Source organism: Python bivittatus, unplaced genomic scaffold (genome assembly GCF_059951505.1).
Source record: "Python bivittatus isolate LINGU-HERP-01145 unplaced genomic scaffold, Pbiv_v1 ctg000840_np1212, whole genome shotgun sequence".
Lineage (NCBI taxonomy): Eukaryota > Metazoa > Chordata > Lepidosauria > Squamata > Pythonidae > Python > Python bivittatus.
In genome coordinates this window covers 35,680,572-35,705,062 of record NW_028277113.1, presented here as the reverse complement: position 1 = coordinate 35,705,062, position 24,491 = coordinate 35,680,572, and the positions used below count along the sequence as shown (strand labels likewise).

Genomic DNA, 24,491 nt, shown 5'->3' with positions numbered 1-24,491 from the left:
CAGGCAGTCACCAGGAGTCAATACTAACTTGAAGGCACACACATGTCTATACAGCATTCTTACAATATCAGTAAGTCGTCCAATGAAAAATTAAGATAAGATTTGTCTGACAAAACTTGTTCCTGACAAATCCATCCTGATTTCTAATAGTTATCAAATTGTTTTCAAGGTGCTTAGAGATCACTTTGCAGTTTCCAAGAACCCGTTTTCCACACTTTGAACAGAGATATTTTTGCTTTTCTCTAGTCATATTGAACTTTTCCCATTCTCCAAGGTTTCACAAAGACAATTCATTCATAAAAATTCAACCATCAGTAAGTTCCTTTACTACTCTAAGATTCAAATAATCTGGTCATGGAGATTTAAGCTCATTCAGAGTTAATATTCCCTGACTGTGTTTCCATCAACTTCAAACTTCAGTCCTGCCCTTCCATTTCATTTTTCATAAGATAACTTTGAGCCAATCCCTCTCTTCAACCCAACCTACTTTACAGGAGTGTTACATATATAAAATTGCCTGCTGGAACACATACCCTCTTTTGTTGGCAAAATGGTGTTGAATATTTCTGCCTTTACTTACTTAGTTAGCATTTTGCTATCTTCACTGAGCAACTAGTATACTGATTTTCCCCTTTCTTTTATATTTAATATATCTCAATAAATTCTTTTGGTTATTCTCAACATCCTTATCAGTCTCAGCTATTTCTGAAATTAATCTTTCTGACAAATATCTACATTTCTGGACTACCTTTCTGAACACTTCTTTCTGTAGAGATGAACAGTGATCTGGATTTGAAAGGGAAAAAGTTATGTGGGCACATCATTCCTGTTTAAATCAAACATGATGTGAATGTCCCTCACACATGTGGAATCACTGTTTTTCCTTCTGCAGAGCCCAACAATATATGCCCTTTTTTAATTTCAGATTTTCACTAACCCTTTCACCTTGGTTCTTCTGCTGTCTTCCATTTTTCCCTCTCCTTGCAATTTAATGGCTCCTTTTTAAGAATCCCAATATATTTTGAGCTTCTTGTACCATATGTTTCTATTGCTCTGGAAGCTCACTGATGTGAACTATAGAATTATATGGGGTGGAACATATGCTAAGAACCATTTAGTTTAGAACCAATGTATGGAATATCCAAACAGGTATATCTTTTATTGCAGTCCCATGTCAGGTCATATTTAATAACTACTTTACTGGCAAGACCATATTTTTAGCAATTAGAATAATTCAGATTTTGATGGAACCAAATGACTTGATTTCAAAGGTTCAGCTCAGAGGACATAGAAATTAATTGTAGATTTATGGATCCTTGTGAAAATATTGCATGTTTGCATGGATAACCTTTAAAAAATGCCATGTAGAAGACTGTGTGTATATTCTTTTTTTAAAAACCACTTTCTTGTATTACATAGTTAAATACGACATGAAGATCAAAAACAATTCAGTTATTCAGTATCAATGCAGCATTGCATCCTCTGAGATCTGTAGTCCAGTCTCCCTTTCCATCACAAAGTCAGTGTGTATTGTTCAGTCTCTCTTTCACTGTGCTTTAAAGAACTCTCTGTTTGGATTTGGATCAACAGGCTATCATTAATTTTAATAGCTCTCCTTGGTATAATGTCATTCTCCTTATCTCTCCCTTTTCTTCTTTCCTTTGCCTTTGAACATTAATCTGTTCTGCAGCAATGACTGTATTCCCACTTGGGTCTGATCTTTGTGTTTGCATTGCCTGAGCCTAAACTCGATTGCAGATTTCTTCTAAGACAGTGATTTTTGTATCTGGTACACCAAAAATGAAAGTCTTCATCATGTTTGGGGAATGTTTAGATCTGGGATGCTAGAGTAAATCCGAAGAGCTTTGATCTGGGCTTGAATTTTTTGAGATTCTGTGAGAGTATGCAGAAGTACACATGGTCTACACAATTTAGAGACCTCTATGTATACTCATGTTCTTGTCTCTACAGACTTTCCAGTTAATTTTAGTAGAATACTCTTTCTACTAAAAGAGTAGAATTATTGCATATTGCAATTAATATGCAAAGACATTTGCGTATTAGGAAGCTATCATATACCAAAGCAGGTTATTGGTTCTTCTAGATTAGCTTTGCCTTCACTAGGGATGGGAAATACTCTCTAGATGTTATTGGCTTTCACTCCTGTTAGCCCAGTCAGGACAGCCAATGGCATAGAATTGAGGGAATTACATGGGGTTAAATTGACAGTCCTGATGTGTACGTTATTAGTTTGTATTTTATCATTGGTATTTACTTTGGGATGAAAAGAATATGTTTCCTAATCTGAGATAAGTTTTCTTCATCTTTCTGAATGTCAAGTTTTTCATAACAATCAATTATAGATGTTTATCTTTTACATGCTTAATTTTGAGAATTCTTTTCTGTTTCAAAAATCCCTCTTTTCAAAGAAAGGGAAGAAATGGGATGCATTGTTTTTCATCAGAAATGCTTAGCAGTAATATGGATATTTGGCAGTAATATGGATTTGGGATGTTGAATTAAAGCATACCTAAACCTAAATATCTGGTTTAAATTTGCTGGGATAATGGGAACACACACATAAGCAATTCAGCTCAGCTTGGTAGACAGTTGGCAGCACTCTAATCACAACTGCTAAAAATCAGTAGCAAGGCTTCCTATCATTTTCAGGCAAAAAACACACAGGTTTTCTTTTCTTTTCTTTCTTTCTTTCTTTCTTTCTTTCTTTCTTTCTTTCTTTCTTTCTTTCTTTCTTTCTTTCTTTCTTTCTTTCTTTTTTGCCACTGATGTATTTGACATGGTTCTGCCTCTTTTGCATTATGATTCAGCCATTTCTTCCCTCCTATGTTAGGCCTACAAAAGGTTGCCTGGCCCTGACTATAGTTCTTAGATCCTGATGCCATGCCTGGCTCATGAAAACACTATAGTGGGCTCTAATGCAGCTGAAGTGCCAATAACAGAAGCCCAGGCTGCAGTCAAAATATCAGGCTCGGAAAGCACAAAAGCACCTTGCCCTGTTCCTCACTGGTGTTGTGACATGGCAATGGTGCGATTGTGTTAATAACATGAAACTGCCTGCCTTATTTATTTAGGAAATCGCTGCCTGGTTATTGGTAGTGACAGGCTGGAGCTCAAGATCTAGAGGAATAAACCCAGCTGGTTGATGGCAATCCCAAGAAAGTCCGTTTTCTCTGTCATTTGTAAAGGAGAGAGGAAGCAGCTGGTGACAAAAGAGTAAACAGAAGGGCTTTCCCTTTTCATTGGTGCAAGCATTCTCACATCTAGGCTGGGATTACTATGTGCTACAGGGACAGGAAGGGAGAAATTGCTTTATGAAAGCAACCACTTGTATTGTAGTTTCAATGTCAACATGCTCTGCCAAACCATTCTCTCATTCTCTGTGAGAACCTGAAAAGAAATACTTTAGTAGAAAATTCAGTGCAGGAGATTTTAACTTTGGGGGTTCATAGATCTGCTTGAAAATGTGAAAAACGTCGGAGTGCCATAATAAATTGTTGTAACGGAAGTTGGCAGTCACATAATGGTGGAGCACCACCTTTCTCCTTATATCTGTAGGTATATATGTGAGTTGGATGAGTGGGAGAAGGAGGTAGGGATTTTATTACTCTTTCTTACTCCTCCTGGGCTTTCCCTCTGGCAGGTGTTGTCTCATATCACTTCCACATTAAGATTCTACATCTGTTCAAAAGCTCTGCAGCTCTTGTGATGTCACCTGTGACAGCTGAGCCGATTTATTTCCAGATCAGTTATGGCAGTGTTGTCCAAACTTGTCCACTTTAAGATGAGTGGACTTCAACTCCCAGAATTCCCCAGCCAGCATGGCTGGCTGGGGAATTCTGGGAGTTGAAGTCCAGTCATCCTAAAGTGGCCAAGTTTGGACAACACTGATTTATGGTGTATTTGAAATCACACTTTTTTTTCTTTTTCTTTTTGGTATTTCTGCAGCTTTGTGAAGCTTACAGGCAGTCCATTTCCCCATCTACAGAAATGCATTCGTCCTCACAACTCCCAGCAGTTGGGTTTTAGGTCTTTCAAGAGGAAAGGTAGCTTAACAGTTTTGTAGCTTTCCCTCAGGAATTTCTGGATTTTTTTTTTTTTAATATGACCAGACAAATCCATAAATCGTAAAGTAAGGATGTGGCTGGGGAGAAATGGGCAACCAATCTATTTTATTTCTTTTTTGTGGAGCAGAGTTGAGGGTTGGTTTTTTTTAACTACAGGAATGCAGCAGCTTGCAAGGGGGCAATGATGTGTGCTCCTGGTTCCCTGGAAGCCACAGCTCACTTGGATATAATTATAGTCATTAGCAGGGGATAGGGAAAAGGATTTTTATACATTTGAAATGGAAGGAGGTAGGTGTCTCAATAGGCACTGAGGAAGATCTTTAGGAGCAGCACAATTCTAGCGTAGAGTATCTTTGATCAGTGGGCCGTCCATCCATCCATCCTGAGTGGAACAATTTCCTAAGTCCAGCAGCTGATTGCAAAATGTTAATTGTTATAACCAGAGTTCTGAATTCCATGTCCCTTGCCTCTAGCATGGATGTCCCATCTCAGAGAATCCACTGTGTAGCATAAATCATATTCCGTTCATGGGAAAATTCAGCCTCCTATCTGTCTGTCTCATGTTGCTGAAAAGAAAACCATCTTCTTTTTTTCTTTTTTGTTTTTCAGCTTCCATAGCAGATTGTTCCTACGAAGGGAGCAAAATCATTGAGGAAATCACATCACCAGTGAAGGGAGCGCCAGCTCCTTTATAGTATTCTTCTCGTCCTGTTTTTGGAGCCAATGGTCTGTCATTCATTGAATAAACAAGCACCTTATCACTTCATAAACATTTATTTAACCCTATTCACCTGGGTTTTTACCAGCTAAGAAGAATGCTTGATGGGGGGTAGGCCCTTAGGCCTTAGCCTCCTGTGGTCAAGACACAGATTTCTCATCTTTACTCTGCTATGCTTACTTATATAGAGAAGCTTTGGATGAGCTACTGAATTTCATGCAGTTGAAGGAGGGCATTTCCGTGCCTTTCTCATAGGTCCTAAAGTAGAGACACCCAGCTTCCCTGAAAACATCTTGCTGGTTCTCTCTCCTTGCTGAGGGGCAGGAAATGGCAAGAAAGCTGTCCGCATTTCTTCTTTTAACTGATGAGGCAGGACCCAGAATGCAGTTCCAAAGAGTATGTGCATATATATACTGTACACAAATGCACAGACCCATATTCTTTGACTCTGATATCATCAGAAAATGGAACTGGTTAAGCATGTCCATTTCCTTAGCTCCCACAATATCCATTTTTCTCTCTGTGGACTTGTTTTATTTTTCTTTCATGGTGTTTCTCCCACACAATGAGGCCAATTTTTGTTCAAGACAAAGGAAACATAAACAGACACAGATTTGGAGTTAGCTCATGGCCTGAAGTCAGAAGGCTTTCAGTGGGGGGCAGGGAGAGTGAAAATGGTGCCTGGTCATTGATGCATTTTAACTATTAAACATCTGATTTCGACTGAGTGCCTCTTCTTAAAGGCTTGCCACCCTCGTGACACTGCCTTCAAAGCATACCCCCACAATGAAATCAATGGATCTCATCCAAGTAATTTAGGGAAACTTTGTTAAACCAGTGGGATTTTAAAATGTGTTTGCTTTGGGTCATGCTGTAAGCCTTTAAACACATGATAACTTTTATTCTATTTTGTGTTTTTTGGCAACCCTTATAAAAGCAATAGAAGTAAACTGCTATCTTTAAAAAAGGAAGATTTTAAAAAATCCTCTCACTTCTTTTCCTTCATTGTTCTTCTTCTGTTGACATCATCTTCCCTGGCAATCATACATGAAATCTTGGCTTTATGTTTGATTCCTCCTGCTCCTTCATTTCAAATGATCAAACAATTTAATAATAATTTATTTTTTTAAATTCCTCCTGCTCCTTCATTTCAAATGATCAAACAATTTAATAATAATTTTTTTTTCTCAGAAGTGTGTGAGTAATGATCCACCAAGATGTATCTTGTACTCCAGCTCCTAGCAATCCCATCCAGCATGACCAAAAATGAGGGATGCTGGGAAATGCAGTTCAGTGATAACTAATTTCTGATTCCTTAAACTCAGCTGGACTTTTGTCTGATATTTTACAGCCTATTTTTTCAGTATACTCCTCTTTTTTTCTTTGTCCCAGTAATTGTGATTTCTGTATGGAAAAGTTGTGGGCATTGGGACTGACTTAGTTACAGTCATCAATTCTGCAACCTTTCTTCGTCATCTTCACCTTTCAGGCTGGGCATGGGGCCCTATGAAACTATAAACAATGGGAGAGCTTTGCTGTGGCAGTAATCAAAAGCATATCAGCTCTTGAGAATTGGGAGAAAAGAGGAAGATTCCATAGAAGAGGCTGCAAAGGTAGTGTTAAAAAACTCTTCCTCTGTTATGATCCAAGGAAAGTGGGCATGCACATATGCACATATATTAATCAATGTTTTAAAGACTGCTTAAGAAACAGGACTCATTGTAGACCCACCTTCCACTTCAGGTGCAGTGCAACAATACAAAGCAGCACGTGAAATAAAGTTGCACTAAACAGTGATTCAATTCCTCCACTTGTGTGGTCTTAAAAGTTCTCTCCACATCTCTGACGACTGTCACACTTTATCAGTGGTATATGATAGGGAAAGAACTCAGCATAAACTATACTTTACAGTATTCACTAACATCTGTCCACCAAGCAGCAGCCAGGTTGTCCAAAAACACTAGTGATGCTTCTGGAACAAAAGGGCTTGAAATATATGCTACATCCAAATCTCATCAGACTTCATCATTTATCCTTGTAATTTGTTTCACAATGTTTGGAAATTAGGGTTGGGCCTATTATTAGTCAAAACAACAGCTTTAAGCAGTGGATTAGGACAGGGGACGGAATGGGCTGAAGGTGCCCCCTTCCAACTTAAGAAGGAGCCTGGTAGCACCTTTTCCAACTAACAAATTTTATTAAAAGGCGTAAGCGTTTGAGATCTGCAACTCACTTCATCAGATACATAGAATGGCTAGACTGATGTAGGATTTAAATTGGGGTGAAGTGAGGGGAAGGGGGGAAGATAGGTCAGTTATGCAGATGCAGGTTAGATATGAGACAGATTATAAGGACCTTTACAATTAACAATTATAATGTGTTAAAAGCCAGTTACAGCCAGTTTGGTGTAGGGGTTAAGGCACCAGGCTAGAAACTGGGAGACCATGAGTTCTAGTCCCACCTTAGGCACAAAGGCAGCTGGGTGACCTTGGACCAGTCACTCTCTCTCAGCCCTAGGAAGAAGGCAAGGGCAAACCAATTCTGAAATCCTGCCAAGAAAATTGCAGTTGCCAGGAGTCAACATTGACCTGAAGGCACCAAAAAAAAAAAAAAAGTTTCAAAAACCCATTGTGTTTGTTGAGATCTTTTGAGATTGCCTGAAACATTTCGATATGTGTGAATTTAGCAATCTCTTGTTCAAAGGTGTTGTTAAAGTCTTGTTTTTCCACTTTGTGGTCTGTAGATGTCTATTTTGTCCCCACATCCTCACCAACAGCACTACTGCAGGCCCCAATAAGTAACACACAAGATCAGAGATGCCTTGACATGCCCTTCCTCTAATGAGATATATGCCATCATCAATGCTCCTCTGGAGTCTACGTAGGATAAATGGAACAAATATTGTACAAATAAATGAAGAGATATAAGCTTGACATCAGGACTCAAACAAGGACAAAGTAAAATCAGAGCATTTCAACTCCCAGGATACCCCACTGTAGACCTCAAAATGTCCATCTTGGAAAAAAACAAGATACAAGCACCACTGAACAAGAGATTGCTGAATTTCAAAAAGTTTCAGGCAATCTCAAATGGTCTCAGCAAACATAATGGTTTTTAATACCCTACAATTGTTAATTAATACAGTACTTGAACTCTATCTCACATGTAACATGCATCTGTATATCCATCTTCCCTTCTGCCCCCCGCCTGCCTCATTCCAATTTAAACCCTGCATTGGTGTAGCCACTCTGCATCTGATGAACTGAACTGTAGCTCACAAAAGCTTATGCCTTTCAATAATAAAAAAAATTAGTTGGAAAAGGTATTACCAGACTTCTTCTGATTTTTCGTTACCATAGACCAACACTGGTCTCCTCCTACAATGCCTTTTAACATCTTAATCCTCCTGGAAGAACTGTTTCCCTTCCCCTATGGAAGGACACCTGAAGGGAGAAAGGCAGGCAAGAGTCCCTCAGAAACCTGCTCCTTTGTCTTTCTTCCCACCTCATACAGCCACTGTGGGAAGGATCCAAGACATTCCTTTGTTTGTTTGTTTTTAAATATTCTTATTATATTTTTATTTATAATTGTTTATATGGGTTGGAAAAGCTTTGGGAGGTTTGTAAAGACAGACTATGCTGCAAATACTGTAGTAATAAATAAATACAAATAATTATTTCTAAGACATGCCTCTCCCCGCACTGCCTATAGGCATTGTTTTGAAGATATCCTTGGTGTTAGATAGTGTAAAGTAGCAACAAGCTACTTATACTGATGGTCCCCATGGCCTCTTCCTAATATGTTGCCCTGGGGATCAATATAGCGTCCATCTGGTTTTTAGCTGGAGGGAGAATAGCAGCTTTGGGAAAGAGCTGTGTGGAAGACTATGTGTGGGGAGAAGGTGCAACAGGAGTGGTGCAACAGGAGTGGCTGCAGTGGGAAGATGGGCAGAAGGGGACATCTCCTTCCCCTTATGCAGATTTTCTTAAGCCACCCCCGTGATCAACTTTCTTTTTCCATTTTTTCTCCATCAGCTGAAACTTTGTTCAAGATAATGTAGAATTCGTAACATATTGATTCTACTTCTAAAAGCAAGGTCAAGCAATTCAGAGACCCAAATTTAGGGGGGGAAATGTAGAGAGAAGAAATACAGAAGGATGAGTAAATAAGCAAGCAAGATAGAAATAGGGTTGAGCTGCAAATAAACATCCCAGTGCAGGCATATGCCATAAAATGAAAACAGTATTCAGTATCAGGCTTGTTCCAGCAAGGGAATCCTCACACTGTAGCTGTCCCACTGGGAGAAGCAGCTGAAGGGCACTGCGTCCTGCTTATAAGGGCAGCCTGCCAACCGTTTTCAAGAATGTGTGTCTCCCTATTTTTCCTTGACAATAAAATAATAATTTGGCAGAGCCGGTAAAGAAGATAGTAAATCAATACCAGATTGCAGACCTTGTTGAGAAACTCAACCAATTTGTCAAGGAGTGTCAGTTAGCTATGTGAACTGAACCTGGATAGAAGCTTCTGTACTTGCTGAATGCTTGACTTTAGAACACGAAGGAGACAAATTAATGATATACAGAAGGGGATAGCCGCTATTAGCCCTCTTTGTACAGTTGTAATAGCTTTATGTGGATCTAACAATACCTCATAGTCAGAGAGGCAGAATTGAGCCTCAGTAAGGTTGAATGGCTAAGTATTAGCAACAACCATCTTATGGGTTTGTAGCATGAAGGTGGCAAAGTGATAGTGCTTTGGCTACAGAAAGGGGCAGTGTAGTTGTACAGTACATGCTTTTTATACAGAAGTCACAAGGTTAATACAAGGCATGTGCAGGTGAGGCTAGAAATATGACCTCCAATCCTACCGTTCATTGTTGACAATACTAGATTACAAAGAATAGACAAATCAGGAAAGGAGGAAGGGGAAACACAATGAGTCCTGTTAGAATTCAGCAAAATACAAGGATGGAGAAGTGAGGCAGAACACTCCATGTTTGTGTAGGTGCTGTAAACTTTCTAACATTGATTGATTGATTGATTCCTTCATTCAACATTCAGTGCTTCTCTTGTATTCTACTGGTCCTTTAAAAAGTTCAGCACAGCTCATGTGGGTCTACTTAGAAATAAACCAGACCTAAGGCCATTTAGTGCCCAGATTAATTGCTTAGTATACAATTAACTAGTTGCAGGCGTAGGCAACTTTTCAAGCAGTGGATGCCAACAAACGTTCTTCCATGATGATGCAGGTATCCCCGCCCCCAGATATTTTTTAAAAATGGCCAAATTTCAGATAAGAATGCTGAACTTTCAACCATCTCATCCCAGATCTCATGTGATCACATGATCAAGATCTCATACAAATGCTGAAACCTCATAAGAGTTCCATATGCTCGATCTCATGCAAGAAAACTGACATTTCATACAATTTGGCCATCTTGAGATATTAAACTTTCTACATTCAATTTTGGATTTGTATTGATAATCTTCTACTGCACTGCTTCAGAAGGCTTTAAACCAGGGGTACTACCTAAATTAGGCAACCACCATTCAGATGTATTCCCCCATCTTCCTAGAGTTTTTCAACACTGCCAACCCATCCCTGATCTCAGCAACCATCCCTGATCTTCCCACTGGCCTGCCCATTTGAAGTATCCCAGCATCTTCCTGCTTCTGCCAGTAATCTTCCTACCTATCCCCAATCATCTCACTGTCTACTTGCCCGTCTGCTAATCCTGCTACAGTCCCAGTTTCTTCCTGCTACTGTTACCAATTATCCTGGCACCTTCCCCATACCAACTTCATTTATCAGTTTTAGAACAATTGTTTTAATGCATGTTTTATTTGGCTTATTATATTTGGTTTTATTCAGGAATGGCAAAATATGGGATGTAATTTGCAATCTTGCTAGGTAACACCTCTGGCTTCAGTCAAATATGTTTCTTCTCAATGTGTCAATTTTTGGAGTTGATGCATTTACAACCAAATGGAAATTATTTTTACTGAATGCATGGGAAAAAATTAGGCCACCAATATTTCATTTTCATGCTCATCCAGCAGCATTGGGTGTGACAGTAAATTCATTCAGAGGAAATTTGTCATTTATATGACACAGAAACAAACAAGAAAACATTCTGGCTAAATTCACCCTTTGTCATTAGTTGTTTAAAGCATTTAAACTTTAGACCTGAGCAGCAAATACTAAGTTGCATTTTGTAGGATTACATATCTTAAAACATTTTCTCAGTGTTTACTCTTTCTTCTATTTTCCTTCTAGCTTTCCTCCTACTTATCAGATTAAGAAAAAAGCGCAATTTCTATTTTTAGAATGATGCTTACATCCAGAACCAATATGGCTAAATATGTCAGGCAACTGCAGCATTCAGAAATATTTGTATTGATTTCCATAACATTTTAATGATCAATGCAGCAATTAAATAACTTACTCCAGGTACCAATCATTATTAATATTAATATTCCAATTTTTCAAAAAAATCTATCTATATTTAATCTTGCATTTAGATGGATTTTTTTAAAAATTACACCGCAAAATATCCTTTTCAGATTTAATACATCCATCATAATTTCTTCAACTTCAGAAATATGGTTAATAATTAAGAGCGAGTTCCCATTTAATATCAAACATAATCACCCTAGACAGATCATTCAGCCAATGCTAACAAGCTATTAACCAGATCATATCACCTGAATTCCACAATATTTTAATTTCTTCCAGTAAAGTACAGTTTCAGTTCTGACCTGTGTATATTTTTAAAACAAACAATTCTCACTGGAATTTAGAAACACTTAGCATTTAGACAAAACGTATTACGTTTTAATTAGTTATTTGAATTAGTACTGTAACCCAGAAACTATTTTGTCCAAAACAACTTACTAAAATGACATTAAATATAATCATTTATGTTTTGTACAATTATGTACAATTTTTGCCTTTGGTTATATCTAAATATCATATTTTAAGACACAAAGTCCTCGATGCTCTATATTTAAATGCTGAGTTCTATTTCTGATTTTTTTGCGAATTGTGAATATCGCTTGAAAGTTGCAAACTGTGTGAGATTTTTGCAGTAGACATTCTGTAAATATTAGGTTATAAAGTGTAATTAGTTTAATATGTAAATTAATCCATCTTATTCATTTTGACCGAAAAAGCAATAGGGCCCAGTGATAAAAGTTAGCCTCATTAACTTTCATGTAATTTTCTTGGCACTAGTATAGAAATAATTTGCCATTGCTTTCATTGACGATTTTTTTTTTCTTACTTCACAGTTTTTCCTATGACTGTGGTATTTCCTGGTGGTTTTTCACCCATGTATTAACCAGGTCTGACCTCGCTTATCTTTCTGAGATCAGTAGGTTGGGAGCGTAAGCTTTAATTTGTTGGATAAAATTGTCACTGTATAGGAAGAGACTTGACCTCAAAGGGGCTTATGACCCTGAGAGTCTTATGAGCATATTTGTTTGTTTGGGGGGTATATTTTGCTTCTGGCCTTTTATCAGAAATGGGAATAGAAAAGGAAACCTTTTAAATGGTTCAACAGTAAGTAATAGCTCCTGCCCATTGTACTCCAAGTTAGTTCACATTTTCTTCAACTGAAAAAAAATTGCATTGAGGTTTAGATAATAGAACAGTGTGAATATTTAGTTCATTTTATTAGATTTCTATCCTGAGAACTTCCTCTAGGACAGTGTTTCTCAACCTTGGCAACTTTAAGACGTGGAATTCTGGGAGTTGAAGTCCACACGTCTTAAAGTTGCCAAGGTTGAGAAACACTGCTCTAAGAACTCCAGGCAGGGTATATAGCTGTTCATCCTCCAGTTTTATCCTTATGGCAACAGCCCCTGAGGTTGACTGGACTGAAGGAGAGCATCTGGCCCAAAGCCATTTTGTGAGATTCATGCAGAGGGTAGATTTGAACATGGGTCTCTGCTGCCCACTAAACCACGTTGGCCCTCCATATAGTTACTTACATGTTTGGATTCAGTTTTCTGGCTGTGCATTATCAACACATAATCAAGTTACTTATGGCTATCATGAACTTTTCTTTACAGAATTCAAAACCATCCAGAATCTATCAGAAAATACCTTCCTGGCAATCACAGCTAGGGTGTGTTTTATTCACTAACATCCCACACAAAGATGGGGTAGAAGTGACCAGAAATATAATCTCTGACGAGGCCACAGCCTGCTTAACCACAGAGTTTTCCCACTCATCCCCACCCTGAATTAATTCCAAGTGAAACTGCAATGAATCATCCTAAAAGGATATGGCCTTTTTTGTCTCTGCTTCAACTTGGTCTCACTTGTGGAGGATGGAATCATTTTATTTTCCCGAACTATTAAAAAGTACTGTGAACAGGCTTGGGAACCATGAGCGTTAGGGAATATTTTCAGAGGGAGCCAAGTTTCTTCAAGACAAAGAAAAAAAGAAAAAGAAAAAAAGTGGGGCTCTACAGGGCAACTGTAACACAAACTCTCTCTCTCTCTCTCTCTCTCTCTCTCTCTCTCTCTCTCTCTCTCACTCACTCACTCACACTCACACCCTCTTCCTCTCTTTTGCATGAGCTGGGTTTTTTTTTTCTTATCTAAATGTTTTATAGCAAACATTTACAAATGGTGGGCTGAGCTGCTTTTCTTCCATTTTAACCTGATACAACTTGGCTGCTCTCTGTGGAACAATTCTCTTTGCTTCTAAGATCAGAAGCTGGTCGGAAGCTGTTATTTATCACTTATCTTTCACTCTCGATAAGAAATATCCTTTTGCATTCTGCATTCCTTTAAGAAATGCCCCTGTCTGGGTGTTCAAATTATGCTCTCCAAACTCATTTGGGCATCTAATTGTTTCTGGCTCTTTCTGAAAAGCATTCTGGGATGGAAGGAACAGGCTATCAGCATGAGGGGAAAATGAGAGGGACTTAATATAAAATTCCCTGCTTTTCATCATGTCCCACATTGGGTTCTCTGGCAATCACAGGCATTTATAGCACAGCCAGCCAACTAAATCTTGATGGCAAAGCCATGGGACTTTACCTGCTCTGGAGGTTGCTCTTATCACAACATGTTAATTGGGTCAGTTAGCTTCCTCCCCCCCCCCCCCCTTTGCAGCTTTCACCACCTTGAGATGAAACAAGGCGTGTTGAAATTTTGCAAGGTAAGTATCCTGCAACTTCAGATACAGACTGCATCACTTGTTATGCTACTTGGTCTCTCTTTGGATCACCAGGGACACATAGGATGGGCTTTCCTACTTATGGGCCATATATAGATGGTAATGCATTCATGGGGGCATAGTGATTAACTTTAGTAGCAAGAACAGTCATAATTCACTGTGTACACAGTTCTACTCAGACAATTCTGAGTATAGAAGAATCCCCATTCAGATCCACATGCGGTTCTCCTTAATGTTTGAGTAAACCCAACATGACAATACTCTGGACTCAATCCAAACAACAGCTATGTATAGAAGAATTTTGCCATGTATGGAAGAGTTCCACATGCCCCTCAGCCAAGTATATGGCAGACATCACATGCAAGGAGCAGAAAGGACAGTGTCCATGCTCCAAATCCCAACCCATCTGCTTGATAGCCATGCTATGGATTTTAGCATTTATTTTAATATTCTCTTTAATAGGCCTCCAAGAGCATAATCCTCCTAAATTTAAGCTCCTTTAAGCCTACATGCCTTGCTTAGATCTAGATGATTAGATTATTGCAACATATGCAGGGCTACCTTTGATATATGTATAAAAACAAGTGCAAAAGTACAGAACCAGCAGCTAATATGGTATGCAGATCATAGTTCATCCATATTGCAAAAGGGAATGTTTTCAAATGGAATTTGTATACTGTAAAAAAAAAAAAATGAGAACCTATACAAGACATCTGTTACTCTTTCTAACAGGCTTCCAGTTTGTTTCTAGCTTTGAGTTTTGAATCCCTAAACAGGATAGGAATGGATATTTCAAGAACTGCTTCCTCCTATATGAATTTACTCAAGAACTTAGATCAAGAGAGAACAATGTTTGCTTGGCTAGAATACCACACTTAGGGTAAAGATACAAACAGGCCTCTGTCACACTTTCCTTCCTTCCTTCCTTCCTTCCTTCCTTCCTTCCTTCCTTCCTTCCTTCCTTCCTTCCTTCCTTCCTTCCTTCCTTCCTTCCTTCCTTCCTTCCTTCCTTGTTAAATCTAATTTAGCATGTACGCTACACTTTTTGAAAGTCTCTCACCTCACATGATGAGTATGCTGTTGTTTTTCAGCAATTGCACAATCAAAATTTGATGACATGATCCAAGATGGCTCAAATCACAAAAGAGGATTTAGAGACCACAATAGCCAAGGAGCCATGAATTGCCAAGGTGAGGCCATGATGTATGTCCTGCATTTACCTTGGGTAAAAAACATTGGCTTTCTTGGACATGCTGCCCACACAGAGGAATTCTTAAAGGACTAAAAGTGAGTTTTATATTCTCTACATCTAGGAATCAAGTGGGGATGCTACTCTTTTGATTTGCATTTGGAATGCTAGCCCTTTCATATCTTGCTTTAAAAAAAAAAAACTGATTAGCATTATTACCATCTTACTATTTGGTTTGATTTATCTTTTCATGCTTCTTCATTACCCTTTTGATGGCTGTTTTCTCTCACATATATATGTGAGCCCTAGGGATGGCTAGCAGCCATCACGCAGATATAGGTATATCTATAGATATAGATATTTGTCATGGTTGCTTGCCATCTCTAGGGCTCATATTTGATGATGGACAGATGGGTTCTTAATGTCTTAAATAAATAAATAAAACACCTCAGCGTCCTGGTGTATGAATTGATTAATGTCATGGCACATGGGCTTGTCAGCCCTGATAAATATCTTTAAATTCCACTGGCTACTGCTTATATGCCTTGCTATAATTATGACTTGTGGGAAAGCGTCTAGTTTCAATAGAAGAAATGGATGCCTTTTGTTTAATTGCCATGCATAGCTACATGGTAAATCCCAAAGTAATCAAAACAAAACAAAACATAATTTTCTTTTCCCTCAAGATTTGTCTTTAGGGAAGATTGGCAGAAGAAGTACAATCTCAGAGGGCATTCAGCACTGGAATCTAGTTGCTTGAGCCAGGAGACAGTTTTCTTCTGAAGAGCGCATTTCTTCATCAGAGTGAAAATGCCTAGAACCGTAGAATCATGGGGTTGGAAGGGACCTCAGGCAAATGGCTGTCGGGTCTTTTCTTGGTCTTACGGATCAGGTGTTCCATAAAAGCTTTTCCATCAGGGAAAAGCAACAACAGCAGTAACTATAACAACAGCTTTGCTTTCTTGCTTAAAATTCATGCCTAAGAAACCAACGTGGAAAAATAGAAAGGTTCGGGGCCAGCGGGGAGAGAAAGGAGGTAGCAGATGAGGAAAATAAAACATGAAGCAACATAAAAGTACCTGAATTAAAAAAAAAAAAAGTAAGGCAAGAATAATATACTTGAAAGCTAGAAAGCTATGTATGTTTATTATGTACATGACTAACGGATTAACATATGCTCACACACTCCAAATTGTAGTGTGCTTTATGTACATGCTTTTTTTTAATAGGTAAAGTAAACTCACATGATTTTTTTTTTTTAAAAAGAAAATTCTATAGGGTGGGTATCTCTTTCTCTTTTTCAGCTTAATGTAGATGGTGTCTTTTGGATGACATGGTTTTCATTCTCTGTTTGGGGGAAGAAAAGACCAAGTGTGTAGTCACTAATTGAACTACCTCACCCTCCATATTCTGTCTGGCCTGTTGTACCAGATATCCAAGTTATGTAGACAGTAACTTCCTTCAAGAGGCCATATGGTATTGTGTGATTTTTTTCTCCTTTCCATATTATATTGTTGATAAGGAAAGACCATCCGTGTGTGTTGCTTAATGTGGAAATAAGCAACTTCTGCAATGCTCAAATTGGTTCTTAGTGTATCTTCCACTCCAAATAACCCATTACCTCATTACTGAGTCATTAAGCTAAAACATATTTTGAATAAATAGGCCTTGCTTATTTTGAAAATGATTTGGATTCTTGATTGTATTATTCTTCTAAGGAGTATGCTATAATTTTATTTTTCTAGCAAAGCCATGTCTCAGCAGGCCTGACTTTGGTTGATTTCAGAAGCTAAGCAAGGTTGGCCCTGGTTAATAGGAGGATGGTAGACCATTTGGGAATTCTCATCCTGTTAAATAGACTTGGGAGTTCTATAATACTGCCAAGAAAAACTGCAATGATGCTGTCACCAGGCGTGAGCTTGATTCAAACGACTCAAACCTTCACATTTTTGTTTAACCACATTGTAGTAGGAACTATTGAATTAAGCTTAAAATGAATCTTCTTTCATATTTTGTTATCTCAGCCTAGTTGTTACTTTTATTACCTTATTCCTGCGTCTGTCATGCTGTGTCATCATATTAACTCTGGGAATTCCAGTTGCATAGGTTTAAAGATAATCTGTGCTCCCTCTGCTGGTCTTAAAGATACAGGAAATAAAACAACAAAAAAATCAACACCATAAACAGAGTGCATTAATTTTACCAGAAAGTAGACTAGCATATTTGCTTTTAGAGAAAATAAGTTTGTGAAGAGGAATTTGTAGGGCCCATCAATTACACATGAACTGCCATGAAATCATATAGCTTCAAAAGTCAATAATAAAAAAATGAAATGTCCGCAAGAAAACAATCAAGCTCAGAGAACACCAAGGACTCTACTGTCAATAATAATAATAATAATAATAATAATAATAATAATAATAATAATAATAAATACTGCATTAAATGAAGATGTGAAAACATAGCATTCTTTAACTTGGTGTAATAAAAATGGATTTGGATTATTTACTGAATGGCCAACATGAATACTGTTGGTCGTCTGACTTGGAGAATACCAAATATATTTAATAGTGGGATTTAAATGTATTCAACAGAAGGAAGGAAGATTTTATGTCACCCAAAGCTAGGACTTTAATCAGAGCACATCAATGAGGGAAGTCTTTTCTGAGTAACTTAATTGATGTTTATAGCTAAAAGGCTGTCCAGAATTTTTGTTTCTCTCCTCTTTTTTTTTTTTCACATGCCAAGACTCTGTGTCTTCAACATCAATTTCTCCCCACCACAAACACAAATTTTGACTTCATTTGCCTTCCTGCCTGATCAAAAAACTAGAAGAAAAGCACTCTCATTAGAGGTATCTGCCAGGTATGCTCAAAAAAGTCAGGATGCCAGCCAGACACATATGACACACACATTAAAAATGTTTTGGATTGCACCATCATAACTACCACTTTGACTTTTATGACCATACCCTGAGGATAGCCCTGATTCTCATGCTGTGCTGTGTAGCATCCTTTGGGTTTCCCTAATAACAGTACAGTATTCCCATATTGTGGATGGACTTTGAAGAAGCAGGATAGGAAGAGTATTGACCCTTTTGAACTTTGTTGTTGGAGAAGACTCCTGAGAATACTGTGGACAACCAAGAAAACAAACCGATGGATCATCCAACAAATCAACCCAGAGTTCTCATTTGAGGCACAAATGACATGGTTCAAACTATCCTACTTTGGACACATTATATGAAGACCCAGCTCTCTGGAATGCTGGGAAAGGTGGAAGGAAAAAGAAGAGTAAGAGGTGGGCAGACTCAGTTACAGTGCTGATGATTGCACCATTGGGAGACTTGAAAGAAGAGCTAAGGGGTAGATCATCATGGAGAAAATCTATCTACGTGGTCACTAGGAGTCGAAAAGAGCTTGATGACACATAAACAATCAATCAATCAATCGTATTATGGAATGTGGAATTTACTTTCTAAAGATTCGTATGAAGTACCTATGAAAGGCATGGGTCTGCAGTTTGTATAGTTCATGTGGCTCATAGTTGAGTATTTCTATCTCTGACCCTTGAGATATGATTGTGTGACTGTGACAAAACCCCTATCTGTTCCTCTAACTTTGTAACCTGACAGAGGCTTGCCTGCGTTTATCTCTCTGTACACATGCAAGATCACCAAATGTGGATTGCTAACTGCTCAACACCCTTTCAGTTCCTCTATCACACTCATAAGCTGAATGTTTTTATTATTCTTATGAGTGCGGTGACATAAGCGCCATGACTTCCAGTGATGCTGTGTACCCACAGCTCCAGTGGGAGCTAAGCATTCTCAGAGGATCAGACCATATTTATGTACTAGATGCTTAAATACCGTGCTGGGTGCTTGACTGAAGGGAGCCAGCTTGAACCTTTTAGCTAAACACTTCCCCCATTCCCAGGCATCTGAACTATTTCCACTTTCAAGTGGACCACTTTCTCTTGACACTTGTATCATTTGGCACCAAGCACCAGTGGCACTAGAATACATCTTCTGCACTTGGTTCCAAAAAGCAAGTGAGAACGCCCTGAAGTTGCAAGCCAAAAGATGGGCCAATCTCTTCCGCCTTCCCCTCCCCCTCCCCCTCCCCCTCCTCCAAGTATGCAGTGGGTGTGTATTTTCAAGGAGTGTGTGTGTTTTGGATGAGGGAGAGCATCAGCTGCCTGGTATCAGTGCTCTGGCTCCGGCTGGGCGGGATGGAGTCTGAGCAGAGCCAGGCTCGGGAGGGTCAAGTACAGGTTGCTGAGCAGGAAAAAGGCAGGGGGAAGGGGGGCTTGGGTCACTCCTTTCTGCCTTTCATTTTTCCCCCCTTCCCGTCTTGCACAGTGAAGGGAATGTTGGGTCTATTCCATCAGTGTGGTATGTCTGTATAAACATCATTAGCCTGTATGAACTGACATGCCGTAGATTTTCATTTCTTCTTACAAATTGCTGCTCTCCACAATAAAAATACCAGTTGTATTAGATGGGATATGATGGGGGTGGGGAGGAAGATGGAGATGTTTATTCTTGCTCCCTTTGATCTTGAGAAGAGCTGGGCGCTGACTGCAGCCACTAAACACTATAGAGACAAAGGAGAACACGTCACCGGCAGGTTGGGCATTTTTTTCACATCAGTATGCCAAACAGTGGGTCCTGTTTTGAAGACAGGTAGGAGGTACGGCAGCTTGATTCATAGCAGGGTCTTAGGAATGATGTAATAAATTATTTAGGGCTAGGCTCAGTCTGGCAGCTGAAAGCAAAGTTGGATCCCATTTGCCTTGTTTCATCAATCCTCCTTCATATAATCCTAATTTAGGTAAGAAGTTTAACTAATGGCTCTACTTTCTGAGGAACATTCACTTCTTGGAAGAACTTTGGGTTTTTTATCCTGGGAAGTTGTTAAGATACCTGTAAATGTTTCAGCATTTTCAGGGGAAGGTATGTTAGAGCTTATCTTCTTGGGAACTTCCTAGGCTACAGCAGCTTCTCAACGTGGTTCAACACACAATGTGTATGATCACAAATCACATTATCCTCTCTGGGGAAAAATAGTTCAACCTATCTGGAGGGCCCAATTTCGGAAGACTGTGCTACATAAATAAGTATATAACAACAATGCTGATAGTTAGAATCACTATGTCTTAGAAGGAGACATTATTCCAGCATTTGAAGGTGGTAATTTCCATTTCCAAACCTATAATCCTTAAAAAAATGATTTTAAAATCCTTTCATTTAGACTTCCATAGAAAAGAGAATAGAACAACACACCCACCAGTCTTCTTCCAGGAAGCCTGGAGCATTGGTTGACCAGTTCAGTAGCAAAATCATTCCTCCCACACACTACAGCTATTAATCATTGAAGGCCTCTGTACTCAATGTGTGAAATGCCAATGCTAAGATTACAGAATGAAGGGGAAATGGAAGGGGATGCTTTAAACAATCCTTTATGACAGTGACAGATCATTAATGTAGAAGTGCTGGAAAGAATTATTGTCCCTCATATTAATTGGGATGTACATGTATTTGTGCAGAAGAGCTGGAGAATCATAATTTGCTGTGGTTTCCCAAGCATGAGCATACATGGTTTGCCCTCACATGTCAAGATCTGAATATGGGCTTCACAATACTTTGTTCTATGCAAGGAACCTTGAGAGTTATCTACTAAATGGAGTTTCTCTATTAAATTAAAATTGGACCTACACCCAAAGGCACAAAGAGATATAAACAAGCAGTTAAACACAGTTCACAGTAAAATAAAATGCATGTATGTTTTTGTGCTTGTGTAATATAATGGGATTTTTAGCCGTATAAAATCAGCAATTTCTTACTTATACTATATAATTTGTACACAGTTAAACTTTGTGTTTTATATCACTAGCTGTATCTCACTCATCACCTTACTTATTCTTTCACATACAGGAATTTGTAATTACTGTGTGATTTTGAAGCTATGTTTATGCATTTCAGTTCTTTCTGCTTTGATTTATAATTGAATCTCTCTACAATGTTTCACCAGGATGTATTCATGTGAAGAAAGAGTCATATGAACTGAGTTTTCAAGGAATACAGCTGTTTCTTCTCAAGGTTAGAGGCAACTCCTTAATTACTTGAACTGAAAATATTCTGGTTCTTGGGCTATAAAAATAAAAAGTTCATGTAAAACATTGTCCGAAAATATTGGTTTCTTGGGAAATTTGAAGAGTATATGTGGCATAATTCTTGCATCAGACTTCTCCTTGGAATCATCATGCCTGGTTTTCATACCATTTGGTGTGCAGTGAAAGATAATGTTGAGGGAGGATACAATCAATGCAGACCTGGCCATTGGCCTTGTCATGGTCCTTGAATCAGGATGAGCCTCCACAGCTTTTCAGAAAACTAAGGATACAAAATCTAAGGATATAAAATCTAAGAACCCTAGGGTACAAGGATACAGAGCAGACTGCAGAGCAGACTGATTTGGCTAATTTATATCTGGTTTCAGTTGCCTTGTTGAGACAACAGTCTACAGTTGTCATAGCCAGAGAAAGCTCCAGCCAATAGGCTCATCTGGAGCTGTCCACTACCCTGTTGAGAAATCTGTATGAGACTTCTGTCTTGACTTTACCTGCTCTAACTGTATTTACCTACTTGATCTTATCCTATCTGCTATGATCAATTTATCTCAACAATTTTCCCTGCCCTGATTTAACTTTGTTAGACACTATCAGTTTCTCCTGAAAGCCTCAGGTACCAATAGTGAGTACTGAAAACTCTAGGTAATAAAAACTAGGTGATAGAACATCCAACTATAATTTTTACCAACTTATCTGTGACATTTAATTGTTCACTTTCTAAACAATGAAAAAAATCTGTTGCTTTAAGGGAAATAAACAAAGGAAAAAGATTAAGTACTCAGTTGCCAGCAATTAGCCTCTGATCTCCAACTCAGGCAGACAATCCAGAAGGTTTCCATGGTCCATGGTACTGAAGACTATCTAAAGATCTAAAAGGACCAAGGGGGGTGCATTAGCCCCATCTAGATCCCAGTAAAGATAACTGACCAGAGAAACCAATGCCATCTCTATCCTTTGCCCCAGCCTGAACCCTGCCTGAAAGAGGTCCAGATAATTCACTTCCTCTAAGGTACTCTGTAGGTGAATCCCTATGATCTACTCAACAACCCCCCTTAAAGGTTTACTCTCCACTACAAACAGTTGTGTGGCCATTTGAAATCAGGACTAATGCAGGGACAAAAGATTTAAACCCCTCTACTCACCATGCCAGAACCCCAGCCCTTATCAGGCACTCCACAATAAGATGAACAATATCACCTTTAGTTCAGCTTTCACTCATCTTATGACAATTTGTGAGCTATTCCTGCAAATGGGAATTGTGTGTTGTTCAGCTTTGCCTATTACTGTGTCATTACAAGCAGAGAGAACTGACTGGTGCCTCCTCTTTTCATTTGCTTAACAGACATTAGCTCTGTCCTTTGCCTTGTCTTCATTTTCACTTTTTCTGACTTCAGAAGCTCTGTTGCAATTTCTTTTGTTGATGAGATGCCAAGTTTACCAAGTTTTGACTGCTCAGTTTCCATAAAATTTCATTCAGCCCTCCCCCTCCCCCTGCTCTTTTCTTCCTTTTATCTCTGTTTTTATTAATGCCTTGACACTGTTTGCTGGAACAAGTACAACAATGTCGCAATGTTTCCCAGTGGTTACAAAGTGCTTGTCTCAGAATGAATATGCCTCAGCAAGACATCTTATGTCACTCTTGCTTATATTGGTGTGAGTACGAGTTTGTGTGTGTTAAGTGTGACATAAAGCAAGTTCATTATGTTGGCTTTATAAATAGGGCATTTCTTACCTGGATCATAAGCAGCAGGTGAGATCAGATATCATCTTTGGGACCATTCCCAACTGGGTGCCTTCCAGATATAATGGTTGGTATAGGCTTTACCCTTTATGATTTTATAATTCTATAATTTTAATTTTTTTTCCTTGTGAATATTTTTGTATATTTCCTTGCCCTAAACCACCAAGAGTCTTGCAACTGTGATGGGTAATAAATCAAATATATATATAAATCAATAAATGGAATACTAGTTCATCCCATCTGGAGGACTCTGAATGGTATATTGTAATCAGCTGAATGGGTTCTCCTTACAGCATATCTACCAGTGATTTGTTGGGAACATTTCCTCTATGGTTAGAATGTATTAATAATTCTTAGCAACACAGTTTAATTAACACAACTTAATATTGGTATGGGACGATGTCATCCAACTTCAGTGGACTGCCTAGTCAACATTATTAAGTGTTCAAATTTCATCAATACCAAATGTGAAATCTGCATTTGTGGGTCTTCAAAAGTTTCATTTCATTTCAGTTTGAAACTAAATATCTTGCCTGCTAGAAACAAAAGAAACATCAAACTCTGAGCTTGCTAGAAATGAGAGATCTTTAGAGATTCTGCCTAGAGGGAGTGCTAATTACAGTACATTGCCCACTGCTCCTTCACTATCCCTTTTCAGTCTGAATAACTTTTCCTATAATTATGTTATCTCAGTGCTTCTTTAAAATAAAATTCATCTTATTTGCCCCACTGGCAACTGCCTATAAATATTTAGTTGGTTTTAATATAAATTGTACATGTGTGTGCACTTTGATTGATCTGTATAAAAACTAACACTGATAGCATAGTCTTTCCTTATGCTCCTACCTGTGCATGCATGTCATAAATCCATGCCTGGATGAAATATGCATTTTCTGGGTCCAGATATGGACATAATGGGTGTGTTTTGTTCTGGGCAAGGGCCAGCTGAAGTTGCAGTTGAACAGTCCATGCACAGAATATTTCACACATGCTTGATCTATTCCCCAACTTTGTACTCTGATAAATGCAGTCTGAGACAGAATGCATTCCACAATAGTTCAACGTGGATGGCCGCCCTAAAATCTTGTTCAGTTCTTCCAAATTAAAAATAATTAGCAATGGGCTGGAAGAGAGCAAAATTGGGAAATGGTCTTCTTCAATCTGGTAGCCTGCAGATGTGCTGGAATGTTTCACAGCCATAGATCTACCTAATGGGCATTTCATAATCCCTTAGCTTACATTTTCCAATTGGAAATAAATAAATCAATTAACCACTAATCAGTCAGCTTTAAATCGAGGCAGACCATTAGTCTATCTAGCCCACTGTTGCCTGCTCTAGTTACAGTGTCTTTGCCAAGTCCCAGGCAAAGGCCTAATTGCAGTCCTACTATCTGGGACTATTGCTTTGAGCATGTGGATGGCACAGGGTTTCC

General features: G+C 38.6%; 1 long non-coding RNA gene across 1 annotated transcript in view; it reads left to right on the top strand.

Annotated features, from left to right (window-relative positions):
- The window catches only part of LOC148213729 (uncharacterized), a 144,468-nt gene that overhangs the window by 94,931 nt on the left and 25,046 nt on the right, over nucleotides 1-24,491 (top strand). Inside the window, exons 8-9 of the long non-coding RNA XR_015794159.1 lie at nucleotides 4,695-6,416; nucleotides 21,218-21,285. This is a non-coding gene — a long non-coding RNA (uncharacterized LOC148213729). The remainder of the gene's footprint in view (nucleotides 1-4,694; nucleotides 6,417-21,217; nucleotides 21,286-24,491) is intronic.